The sequence below is a fragment of the Halichoerus grypus genome, chromosome 2 (assembly GCF_964656455.1).
Source record: "Halichoerus grypus chromosome 2, mHalGry1.hap1.1, whole genome shotgun sequence".
In the NCBI taxonomy this organism is placed as follows: domain Eukaryota; kingdom Metazoa; phylum Chordata; class Mammalia; order Carnivora; family Phocidae; genus Halichoerus; species Halichoerus grypus.
The window spans coordinates 126132237-126145725 of NC_135713.1; the positions used below are offsets into that span (position 1 = coordinate 126132237).

General features: G+C 52.1%; 1 protein-coding gene across 1 annotated transcript in view; it reads right to left on the reverse strand.

The window, feature by feature from the left end:
- Positions 1-780: 780 nt before the first annotated feature.
- Positions 781-13489, reverse strand: part of LOC144380916 (uncharacterized) — a 64418-nt gene continuing 51709 nt past the window's right edge. Inside the window, exon 4 of the mRNA XM_078066343.1 lies at positions 781-933. The gene's annotated coding sequence lies outside the window, so the exon portion shown is untranslated. The remainder of the gene's footprint in view (positions 934-13489) is intronic.

Consider the following 13489-nt stretch of genomic DNA (forward strand, 5'->3'; position numbering starts at 1 on the left):
GGAGGAAGGGGCCACAAGCCAAGGACTGCAGGTGGCCTCTGAAGGTTGGAAGGGGCAAGGAAACAGATTCTCTACTAGAGCCTCTGGGAAAGGCATGGAGCCCGGTTGACACTGTGAGTTTAGTCCAGCAAGACCAGTTTGGGACTTCTGACCTACAGAACTGTAATTTGTGTTGTTTTAAGCCCCTTAGTTTATGGTACTTTGTGAAGGCAGCAATAGAGGAAACCAGCTGAGGGAGGCAGCCGCCCCACGTCCCTTGGTTAGAGTCAGTCTCACAGAGCCCCCGAGTCTCCCTGTGGAAGACCCTACTCGGTTCTGGGAGTCACTGGGCCTCTAGAGCGCTGGGCAGAGAACGGGCCTCCGTGGCCTGGGTGGGTCAAGAAGGGTGGCTCTGCGGGACGTGTGTCCAGGGAACAGCTGCTTCCTTGAACCCACTCCCCTGCTCTGTGGTGGCGCTGGCTCTGAGCCGTCCTCCCAGCGTGGGGTTCTGTCCTTTCCACACACGCATTACACTGACAGCACTCTCAGCCTTTGGCTTCATTCAGGGAATCCAACTGAGCTCAGAAAAAGCTAGGACCGGAAGAAAAAAATTTCAAGGGAAAAATCACTCACTTGGAAGTCAGCCAGATCTGCATTAAGTCCCCACTCTGCCGCTTACTAGCTGCGCGGCCTCAGATGAGACCTCCCGTAGCCTCTGTTTCTGCATCTATACAATGGGTGTAACGGCTTTCGTCTCACTGCCTCACAGGGGTGGTAACACAAGAGAAAACATGCTGCACCGACGGAGACGCTGTTTTTATTAATAAACAATAGCGATAAACCACATGTGCCTCTGGATGGAGTGGGTAATCACACATCCTGTGTTGGGGACGGAAGGGCAGGCACACTCATCAGCTCTGCTCTGCTTTGCCCACAGGCTGCACGCGGCCCGGCCTGGAGAAAAGAGGAACCCTTGTGTCTGTCGGAGGCCCTGCCTCGGAGCTCCCGGCAGACATGAGACGTAGCCACACTCTGCGGCCGGCACGGTGTCCTCCCAACCACCACGGACGACGGCTTTGCGCTTTTTTTTTTTTTCCTTCCCAAAGGAAAAAAAATTTCTAGAGTTTCTTTTACATTAAAAACAGTCCCTCCTTCTCATAAAAACACTCACATCTTTAATAGGGAAAAAGGAGACCATGAAATTATACACAATTCCAATCTAATGAATATATAACGTATAATTTTATGTGGACTACCTACTGGAAGGAACGGGTCAGAATACTAATGGTGATTGTGTTTGGCTGGTGGGATTATAGGTGATTGTATTTATTTATTTATTTATTTATTTATTTACTATTTCTGTAACTTAAAAGTGCTCTACAATGACTTATAATTACTTTCACAGTCAGAAAAACCCTTACATACATGTATATATAAAAAATGCCAGGACTACCTTTTATAGGGCCAGAAGCCAGGGTTGAACCCGGTTCTGCACAGGTGGGAGTCGGCCCAGATCCCTGCCGTGGGACCCTGGAGACTCAGGACTTCCCCTGCCGGGCCCCTGAGGGCCTGGTGAAACAAGAGGCTGGACAGGATGCTCTGGAGCGTCCTTTGCAACCCAATAATGAAGAGACGGCACCTTCCTCTCGCCCACCCCTGCTCCCTGCCCAGCTTCCAGGGGCTCCCCTGTGCCTAGAGAATTCCTTCCTCAGGCCTTGAGGTAGAAACCACCTCCCTCAGCAGTCTGCCTCTCCCAGACTCGCCCTGGGAGTCCCTGCCTGCTGGCATGTGCCTACCTCGCAGGCTGCACTTCTCAGAGCCCTGCCCTTCCTTGAAGAACAAAGCCTGGCGGGCCCTGTGCAGCCTGCTGGCCCGCACTAACCCCTGCTTCCCTCTGATTTGTGCATAACAACAGCTCCCATTTGTTGGCCCTTAATTTCAGCCCACACAGCCAATGTGCTCTCATTTAATCCCCAGCCACCAGCCACAGCAGAGATGAAAATGGGAACAGCACGCCCTGGAGTTGTGCAGTGTGGGGACCCTATCTGATCCTCCCCGGCCTCTGAGGGGTGTACTGTCACCCCTAGTTCAAAGATAATATAACTGAATCTCAGAGAGGCCAAGCGAACTCACCCACGGTCACATGGTCCGTGCGTGGCAGAGCTAGGACTTGATCTCTAGTACTTGGGGAGCCAAAGGCCTTGTCCAGCCCCTCTCTGCTCCTCCCCTCCACCCGTGGTGTCCTCCACAACAACTCCCACATTCATGCACCGGGGGGAGGGGGTTGTGAGTGGAACACACAGAGAGCACCCAGTGAATGTCTGCTGGTAGCAGTGCTGATCACAGTGAGCTACACCGGGGGTCATCATTCAATAACCAAGTCTTCCCAGAGTGGGCCTATTCTGTCCACTGCGATATTCCGGCACCCAGCGACGCCTGACACATAGTACATGCTCAATAAATGACACTGAATCCACGACTGTTCATTCAAAGAATAAACCAACAAAATAAATAATATGAGCTAATATCTACCGAGTGCCTACCACAAGCCAGCTCTCAGGGAGACTCCAGGTGAGCTGAGGGAAAATACAACACTGGTGACAGGGACCATACAGCATGGGGTATAAGCTCACAAAAGTGTCTACGTAAAGGCCATGAGAACACCACAGAAAGAAAAATGATGAGCAGCAACCCTAAACCTTTCTACCATGTCAGAGGCCATACCATCACAGCTTGACCACAGCGACTGCCAAAGCTCACAAACCCGAATTGGCCATTTGCATCCATGTTCAGACTACATCTGGATACTCTTTGCCTCTCCAGGCTGGACAACTAGAATGCTGAGGGCTAGAAGACAAACAGCTGTAGAAACTGGTGATGTTTAGCTTGGAAAGACGGAGGAGGGTCGTCTGTAACACGGGACGAGCTCGCGGCCAGTGGGCATCAGCCCTGAGCGCCCCCCGAGGAGGCCCGCTCTAGCTGCCTGGGCTGTCTGCGGACGGATCAGAGAAGCAGGGGGCCTGGTGGGCTGCCTCTCTGGGACCTGATGAGGCCTTACTTTCCACGGCATATACTCTACACACTTGCTGACACAACAAACACTTACTGACTGTCATCCCTGGCCTATTCCAGTCTAGAAAAATAAGGATGAATAAAACAAGTGACAACCTTAGGAAATGCCAGCCCCTAAGGCGACAGAGTCAGGACCCCTGGTTGACCTTCCCCAGCGGTGGTGACATGTCAAAGGATGTCCTCCAATCCTACACTGCCTACCAGTCTTTATCTTCCACTCCCGCCAAGACCCCTCAGTCTGCAGTAAGAGTTACAATTCGGCAACCAGTGTGGCCCTCTTGAGGAGCTGATCCAAGAGAGGCTCCCGCGGGAACAGCCTCCACTCACTGCACTGTTCAGGGCTGGAATGGACTCATGTATACCTTTATTTCTCATCGAGAAACAATAATCATGCAGAAAAATGCACAACATGTATGTTCAGTGTTTTTAATAACATACGTTCAATTTAACAAGTATAAAATATAAAGCAAATATTTTTATAACCGCCACCAGGTCAAGGGATGAAACAATGCCAACCCCCCTCCCAAGACCCCCGTGGGCCCCTCCTCATCACAACCCCCACCCTCCCCTGTGGTCATGTCTACGTTGACTTTTGTGACAGTAATCTCTGTGGTTTTTACAGTTTTACCTCTTCTGCATGTATCCTTAAACAATACAGTCCGGCTTGGCCGGTGGTTAAACTTTTCCTGAAAGGAATTATACTGGATGCGTTCTTTTGTGTGTTTTACTCAATATTATGTTGGTGAGAGTTATTCATTATTACAGTATTATTATCCAATATTACAGCTCTTGCAAGTCACTGTAGTTCATTCATTTTCACTGCAGGAATGTTGCACAATTTCTGTGCATTCTCAAATGCTGATGGGCACTTGGACCCTTCCTGGTGTTGTGTGGACGTTCTCGTGCACAGGGTGGGTAAGAGTTTGGTCAGAGCAGATTCTGAGGAGTGGAGCTGCTGGGTTATATATGTATCTTCTTCTTTACCAGATCACCAGATCTACTTTTTAATTCTGAAAACGTTTCTCAGGGAAATAGTGCTGTTACACCCCAGCATTGTCTGGGGCAGAGGAAATGAGGTATGCCTGCCCTTGCGGCTTGATCAGCCCACCTTCCGTCCTCCGTATCTCGTCCCCTTCAGCCCCGCCAGCCACCCTGTGCCCTCCGGTACCCATAGGTCGGGGCCCCTTGGCAGCAGGCTTGGCTCCGGCCTCCCTACCTCAGTGATGCAGTTGGGTGGGGGTGGGAGGAGGCTGAGAATGAGGAAGTGGAAACTAAATACGAGGGCCACAGAGAAGTCCGGTTCACAAACCTCAGTGTTTCCGCAGCATACTCTGTGGGAGAGAGACATGCAAGCTGCCTTTGCAGCGGCCTTCGCAGGCGCCAAGCCCACTGGTGCCAAGGTGGACTGCCAAACAAAGTGCACTTTGCCCTAAATTCCTGCACGTAGGTCACTGCACGCAGCCTTCGCTGTGTATCAACGCTGAGAGGTACACGTAATCACGCCCATATCACAGATGAAGGCACTGAGGCACAGAGACACTGAGTGGCGACACGGGACAGCGGTTCATAGTGTGGGATCTGGGCCTGTGTAAATTGGGCTTAGCTCGTGGCTTCCCTCCTTACTGATGCAGCCTGGGGCCAGTCAGCTGGCTTCCTTTGGTCTTAGTTTCCCCCTCTGTAAAAGGGGGCTAACTGGACTCACTGGGCTCCTGGGTGAAGTGACGATGTGAAGAAGGAGCTTAGCAGAGTGCCCGCACAAAGGAGGCACGCGCAGGACTATGGAATGGGACCTGTGGAGTTCCCGAGATGGACAGCGGGCACAGGAGGCGGGCGGGGAGCGGGAGGGAACAGCTCGTCCTGGCAAGCGGGGACCAGGCCACCCAGCTGCGGGAGCTGACCCGGGGCTGTGTGCGAACGGTCGTGCTGGCAGGCTGGACTCTGAAACGCAGGCACCCGGGCACCCAGGCACCTTTGCCCAGAGCTTTCCCCCTACCTGTGGTTGCTTCAAAGGGCACCGATTCCTGACAGGGAGCATCTGGCTCCCTGGGCACGTGGAAGCTTCGGCCCAGCTTCGGGGCTGGCCTCCGGGAAGCCGCACTGGCAGGCGGTGGCCCGTGGCAGCCAATGGGCAGCAAAGCCTGTTGCTAAGGTCACTGGTGAACCTTATTTGGCGACTTGGGGCTGACCCTGCATTCACCTCTTAGAACCCTGGGAAACGCCAACCACAGATGTGAAATGAACATCTCCAAACCACAACTGCATTTCCTTTGAGAAAAGATTCGGCTCTCCTCTCTAGCCTGCCTCTCACGGGTTGGACGCCTCTTGTTCGATCGCTTGCAAAGCGCGAGAGAGACGCGTCGGCTACAAACCCATGTGGGGCAGAGAGAGGCCAGGGGCCACGGCCCCAGGGGCCCCAGGACCCAGCCAGGACCTCGAAGTTTTCTGTTCTCACCCCGGCGGCTGCTGACCCCTCTGCCCAGGCCTCCCTGCACACACCCTGAAGAGTTCCTGGCCCCACTTCCTGCAGCTTTGGGAAGCGGCTGGTATGAGGAAGGCCCAGGGCACGCAGGGAGGAAGTGGGCCTGCCCGGGCCCTCACCATCTGCACCGGCCACACTGCTCTGGTGCAGCCTACAGCTCAAACGGTCGGCGGTTTCTGTTTTTCACCTCCCTTTTGTGCATCTCTAGTCTAACATTAAATAAGGGAAACTGTTGCCCCACCCCAGACAAATGTGGGAGAGAAGCTGTGCCTTCAATATTTCCAAAACAATACTCTTTCCTCCTGTTTGTACAGCACCTTTGAGTCGAGAGGACTGTGCTCACATATGCCATCTGGTTGGATCCTCAGGAGCCTGGCTAAGGTAATAATAGTTAGCGATGACTGAGGCCTCACCATGTGTCAGGAACATGACGTAACTCATAGGATCCACTATCCTTGTTCCCACTTTACAGGAGAGGGGAAAAAGGCAAAGAGGGATTCGGTAACCGGCTCAAGCTCACATAGCCTGTGAAGGACAGAGCTGGGATTCTATCCCAGAGAGCTCAGCTCCAAAGTCTGCCCTATTATCTTCTGTTGTACTGCTTTTCAAAGCACATGCACAAGAACCAGATCCCATTTACAGGTGACAAAGTGAGGCCGAGAAGACTGAAAGGGTGTGCGGCCTGAAGTCAGAGCTGCTTGCCCTGTCCACATCTACTCCCCGAGGGCTGTCCACTGGCATCCTGCATCTGCCCCCACCCCCACCTCCTGACGTCCAGGCTACAAGTGGCCTTTCTTTGCTGGGTAGCCCAGGGAGCCAAGTGTCCCGGCCTATCTGGAAGAGGCTATGTAAGTCCATCTGCCAGGCCCTTTGGAGGAGGTGCCATAGGGGATGCCCCTGCCCGCAGCGCCCAGAAACCTCCTGCACACACCAGGACGGCCAACGCATTCCACTGACTGGGGTCCGGGGACCAGGGGCGGTGGCAGAGCCGGGGCATCTGTTCACAGCATCCTCGACTGATGGCACTCTGAGGGGCTGGGGTGGGGTCTGGACACTGAGGGACGCCAGTGTGGACCCTTCCCTGGAGCGTTGTCCTTTTCTTGGGCTCTTCAGGCTGCCCTCATGCATCGAGCACACCTTGTGCACCTCCAATGTGTCAGGCACTATTCCAGGCACTGGGGACACAACAGTGAGCGATGCAGACCAAATTCCGGGCCTGGCAGAGTGCAGTTCCCTATAGGGAGACAGACATTGGGCAAACAGTGGCAAAGACATCTGAGGAGCACAGGGCTCTAGGAGAGGGCACAACCTCAGGGTCTTTTTATTTTTTTTTAAGATTTTATTTATTCATTTGAGAGAGAGAGAGACAAAGATAGTGACGGAGAGCACAGAGAGCGGGGGGCGGGGTGCAGAGGGAGAGAGAGAAGCAGGCTCCCCACTAAGCAAGGAGCCCCATGCGGGACTCGATCCCAGGACCCTGGGATCATGACCTGAGCCAAAGGCAGACGCTTAACGACTGAGCCACCCAGGGTCTTAATCAAAGAAGGAGTGTGTGGGGCTGGGAGTTAGGGCAGCCATCCCCTGAGGCGAGCGGAGTGGAGGAACGGAGGGGTGGTGTGGAGTGGTCCTTGGCCCCCACCCCACAGCCCTCCTTGAGGAAACCTGCTGCCATGAAAGCCGCTCATGGTGTCGTCACAGTTGCCCCTGGCCAGTGCCGGCTTCTAGGGCTGGGGGAGATGGGAGGGAGGGGCCCTAGGTTCTGCATCTCTGATCCTCAGCTCCATTCCTCGTCAGGGTCCTGCGCTGTGCATGTGGGCAAGCCCTGGCAGGCCACGGGGCTGAAGGAAGCCGCCAGGGCAAGAAGCTGCTGGTAGGACATGTGTCATTCCGAGAAACGGTTTCGGAATGAAACATTTTCAGATTAACCAAGAGCCAGGGTCCTTCGCAAAGCACCTCTGAACAGAGGTTTTGAACATAAATCGTGAAATTACCTTTTCCTAGCGAGGAAACCCTAGAAGGGCTGAGGCCAACTTGCCCGCTCCCGAGGAAGCTGGTGACACCGGCCGCGGCTCTCCCTGCGCGGGTGCCACCTGGCCCGCAGGCGGCCAAGGCGGTGTGCGCTGCTTGCCCACTGCCAGGCTGCTTCTGGAACACCCTCGTTGCCTTCGCTAAACATGCTTCTCCCGCATCGGGGACTCTCCCTGTGGAAAAGAAACCCCAGCACTCAGGGTGGCGAGGCTGTGATTTCCAGTTTCATTTTCCAGTTTCCACTCCCCACGCCCCAGGTCACCACAGGGGGGCGGGGGGGGGCAAGAAACATGTTCCTACCAGCACCTACTCCCTGGGGCTGCCAGGGGGCGGGGACTGGCCGAAACCCCTGTACTGGAGGTTGTTAAAATTCAGATTCCTGGCTCCCCAGTCTCTGAGGTGGGAGCACAGCTGAGGTGCATTCCCTCTTGAAGGCTCCTCCTGGCGGGGGGCCTCCCCTCCCCTAGTTGCTGTTGAACACATTTCGGATGTCCGTTTTCTAGGACTAGAGGCCTATAGGAAGCCCAGCTTATGGTCTTCACACAAGCTCCTCTCTTCCCCACATTCCAAATTCCTCTTGAAGATGCTAATTTGTAATAGGCATTAATAGAAACCAAGCAAGCAAGAAAAATTCTATTAAGAGCCTTTAGGTTCTTTCGTTCTGTCCTTTGCTCCATTTATTTGCAATTTATAGCCTATTTAATTCCAAAAAGGCTGTAAGGACACAAATCTGGGTTTTTTTTTCCCGCCCCCTTAGTGTGTGTGTGTGTGTGTGTGTGTGTGTGTGTGCGCGCGTGCGCACGCGCGCGTGTGTGTGACCGTATGTGAGGTGGGACTTCTAATGTACCCTTGCCCTGGTTTGACCTTGGAGGGAGCAGGTGGTGAACTCCCCAAGCCTGGCAGATGTAGACCTTTCCTAATCTCTAGGGCAAATTTGTTCTTCAGTGTTTCTAGTATCAGTTTTTGATCAATCATTAATCAAAGTTGCAATAAAAAGATAATCTTCTCAGGACTGGGCTGTAAAGATCCTGGCCGAAACCTTAAATAAACCCTTCCGTGGAAGCCTCAAAGCGAAGAAAGAACGGTCTTATGTCTGGGGCTGCATTTGGAGGCAATGAAGTCGCCGTCTCTAATCAGGGGGTACAGACATGAACTTCAGTCACCTGAGTGGCTGGGGCCTCTTGCTTCATTTTTCACTGCTCATGAAGCTGGCCAAGCCCCGGCTCCTAGACCAGGTGGCAAAGGTAGGGAAGGAGGCTGCTGCTGGGCCCAAATGTGGGGGCTTGGGGGCACATCCCTAGGACGTGACAGCTCTGGGGCCAGGCCAATGGCAGGGGAAGCAGCGCAGCCACCGTGGCCCGCCCACTAGCCCACATGGTGGAGGGAGCCCCTCTTGCCGCCAGCTTTGTTCTTCCCTGCGCACTTAGAGCTCCGCAGGGCACCGTGGTGCCTGGCTTGGAGCAGGAGGCCCACTTCTCGTGGGAGGAAGAGAGGAAGCAGCTACTCCTCCACAGGGCCCCGCCGGGGCCCGAGGCTGTGGGGCCCTCACTCCTCTTGCAGCTCCTCACAGTGGAGAGGGAGGATGTGCTCTTTGGGGCACGAGGTCACAGGCTCCTGGCAGGCTGCCGAAGTCAGATCTACGGGCTAGAATCAACAGGGATAATGTGAGGCCCAGCCCCAGGTCTAAGAAGCAAGGACAACAAGGCAGAGCATGGGGCCCTGGGCAAGTGCAGCCTGGACCACCAGACTCAGGGCTTCAGCAGCCGGCGGCTTTCACAGGACTCGCAACAAGTGTGTGGAAGCTGAGAAGCGGGGAGAGGCACTTGCCGTTCTCTCCGACCCCTCCCAACACATGACTGGTCCCACTCTGGTACCATGTTTTCAGAAACACAGAGGAAATGGGCATTTTCAGAGAAGTGTCACCCTGGAGGTGCAGGGAGTGGTGAAATCAGGTGTGAGAAATTATTCCAAGAACTGATGACCAGAACAGGAATAGACTTGTCCTGGGTAGTACAAAGGGAGGAAGCAGCATCAATGGGAACAGCTGAGAGATGCATGTGAGGAAGAGACTTCCCATGGGTGGAATGTGGTCTCCAAAGATAGACAGATAGATATACACACACACACTTTTTTTTTTTTTTTGAGAGAGAGAGAGAGAAAGGAAAGAGAGGAATAGAAAGGTACATACCTCAATTTTAACAGTAGCTATCTCTAGCTGTATGATTTAAATTTTTTCCCCTTGTGCTTACCAACAGTTTCTTTTTTTTTTTTTTTAAAGGTTTTATTTATTTATTTGACAGAGAGAGACCCAGCGAGAGAGGGAACACAGCAGGGGGGTGGGGGAGGGAGAAACAAGCTCTCCGAGGAGCAGGGAGCCCGATGCGGGGCTCGATCCCAGGACCCTGAGATCATGACCTGAGCCGAAGGCAGACGCCCAACGACTGAGCCACCCAGGCGCCCCTTACCAACAGTTTCTAAAATGTTCATAATACACCCAAATTACTTTCTTTTTAATGTGGTAAAACATACACAACATAAAATTTACCATTTTAACCATTTTTTTCTAGAAAGTTTTATTTACGGGCACCTGGGTGGCTCAGTCGTTAAGTGTCTGCCTTCAGCTCGGGTCATGATCCCAGGGTCCTGGGATCGAGCCCCGCATCGGGCTCCCTGCTCGGCGGGAAGCCTGCTTCTCCCATTCCCCCTCCCCCTGCTTGTGTTCCTGCTCTCACTATCTCTCTCTCTCTGTCAAATAAATAAATAAAATCTCTAACATAAATGAATGAATGAATGAATGAATGAATAAATAAATAAATAAAAAGTTTTATTTATTCAAATAATCTCTACACCCGTGGTGGGGCTTGAACTCATAATCCTGAGATTAAGTCACATGCTCCTCCAACTAAGCCAGCCAGGTGCCCCCATTTTAACCAGTGTTAAGTGTGCAATTTAATGGAGATAAGTACCTTCACATTGTCATGCAGTCGTCACTACCATTCAGCTCCAATATTTTTCTGTCGTCCTCAACATAAACACCAAACTCATCAAACTAATTCCCTCTCCCCCTCCGACTACCAGGCGCTGACGGCCACCATTTCACTCTCTATTTCTACGCATTTGACCACTCTAGCTACTCCCTATAAATGAGAGGCAATACAATATTTGTCCTTTTGTGTCCGGCTTATTTCACTTCTTAGCATGATGTTTTCAAGGTTTATCCATGCTGTACCATGTGAGAGAATTTCATTCCTTTTTAAGACTGAATAATATTCCATTTTGTGTATATACTACATTTTGTTTATCCAGTCATCTGTCAATGGACATTTGGGTTGTTTTTCCTTTTTGGCTATTGTAAATAATGCTTATATGAACATGAGTATAAAAATACCTCTGAGTTCCTGCTTTCAGTTCTTTGGGTATATTTCTAGAATTGGATTTGCTGGATCATATGGTAATTCTATGTTTAATTTTTTAAAAATATTTTATTTATTTATTTGAGAGAGAGAGAAAGAGTGAGTGAGATAGCACAGGCAGAGGGAGAAGCAGGCTCCCCGCTGAGCAGGGAGCCGGACAGACGGACGAGGGGCTTGATCCCGGAACTCTGGGATCATGACTGAGCCGAAGGCAGACACAACCAGCAGAGTCACCCAGGTGCCCCTCTATGTTTAATTTTTTTCAGGAAACACCATACCATTTTCCACAGCAACTACACCATTTTACATTCCCACCAGCAATGCACTGAGTTCTAATTTCTCCACATTTGCCCACACTCGTTATTTTCACACACCTAAAGGGTATGAAGTCATATCTCATTATGGTTTTGATTTGCACTTCCCTAATCCAAATTACTTATTTTTTAATCTAATTCTGTCTGAATCAAATCCTGAATCAAAGCCTTTGTCCTTTATTTCTTGATAATATGGACCTTTCTCTCTTATTCCCCTTGTCTGTATTTATTCTTTGCATTCTTTGTATTCTTTTAAAGTGTGGTAAAATACACGTAACATAAATTTTACCATCTTAACCGTTTGTAAGCATATTGTTCAGTATTCTTAAGTAAATTCACATTGCTCTGACGTAATCCAAATTACTTTCATCATGATAAAAAGAAACAAAAGTCTATTTAAAAAAAAAAAAAGAAAAAAGCAAGCAAGCAAGCAATGATTCTCAGCCCACGGAGACATTCACACACTTCAGCTCAGTCTTGGCGAGAGTTTACATTCATCAACTAAGTACCTGCGATGAGCGCTCAGGGCTCTGTGCTGGGCAGGGGACTCTGAGGGGAGTGTGATCTGGGTTCTGCCCTTGGATTTCATCCTCTGTGCAGAGCAGTTATAACCAAGGCTGTTCTGGGCCGAAAGGGCTACCCCGTTGGGCGGTGCAAGGTGGGGTAGGTGGCACAGATGTGGTGACATGTGGCCTGAGGCCTCGAAGGACACGCGGACGTTTGCAGGTGCAGAGAGGACGTGGCCCATGCTGTCGGGCTATGGCAGCACTTATCCCCACCGCCATTACATAAGGCCTTGTTAATACTTTCTGTCTTCCCTCCTCAGCTGGAAGCTTCATGAGAGCAGGGCCAGGGGTCTTGTGTGTGAAGCTCAGCACAGGCAGGGGTAAAATGAATACCTGCTGAGTAAGTCCTGAGGAGGAGGAGGAGAGAGGCGCTGTCTCTTTCCAGAGTCTCGGCTGGAAGAGGCAGACAACATGGCGGACTGCATGGGGAAGGGGCGGGGGGAAGCATGACACAGACAGTGTTGGTGGGAGCACGTCAAACACTGCACCATGGCAGCCAGTGGAGTAGAGTGTGAAAGGGGAGAGGCTGGGATGCACGCTCAAGGGAAGTAGAGGGGTCTCTCTTTTTATGAGACTCAGAGGGCCAAAGACAGAACATGCCAGTTGTTGGCAAGCATGGGAAGCAACTGGAACCCTTGCACTGCTAGAGGGGGTTCTCCCCATTACCATCCCAGGCTTCAGATAGCACTCTGATCGCTGCTTGGTGCAGACTACCATTTGTGCCAATCAAGAGAACACCGACATCTGTACTTAGACCACCAGACACGAGAGGTTCTATGTCCAGAGCAATTTCCAAGATGGGCCTGAATCCATGGAACATGGCACAACGGGGAGTCCAGAGCTGGTTCCGTGCTCACCAGTCTCCCAAAGGTCAACTTTGCCCATGTGCCTCCATCTCACGTCACACCGCTAGAGGACTTTAGTCAACAGAAGGTGGACCATGCTCTTTTCAAAGAGCACGTGGACAGGCACTGACAAGGTTGTCCCCCTGCTTCCCAAGCCCTGGACACCGTGGTGAATTCCATGAGGGTGTTGGGAGCCCCTCTGCCTAAGGGGCCTTTCTGCACACCCAGCCAGGCGCCAGCATCCTAGTCCCCTGCTGGTGGTCCCACTCCGGACTCTGCATAGAGCTCCTCACCTGTTAGATGTGGGGCGCATGTGCCAACAGGGAGCCCACAAGGGCAGCTCTGCTTGACACCTGCACAGCTCCAGCCTAGGGAAGGAAAATGCTGACTTGGTGTGTGGTCTGTATTTTTACTGCATCTTCCTTTTCAAGTTGGGGGTTGTTGTCACTGAGTTACCAAATGCCATTCTACCCACTGTTGGGGAGTGGAGACAGGTGCTCAGCAGTCCCCGGGGTGAGAGTGCAGTCCAGGCTGGGGGATGAGATGAACCCGATGACGCAGCCTGGACCCAGTACAAAGCAGTGTACAAACAGAAGGCCCACTGCACGGTCTCACTCTGAGTGCTGCACGAGCTCAGCAGGGTGAGGGGGTCTGTAGGGGTGGGGTAGCCAGGGAAGGTCCCAGAGCAGGGCCCCCACGGTGGGGAGCAGAGGACAGAGGAGACCATCACAGGTGAGAGAAACAACAACGGGGACCTCTATGCAAACATGCAGAACTCTAGACCTGGCCAGGC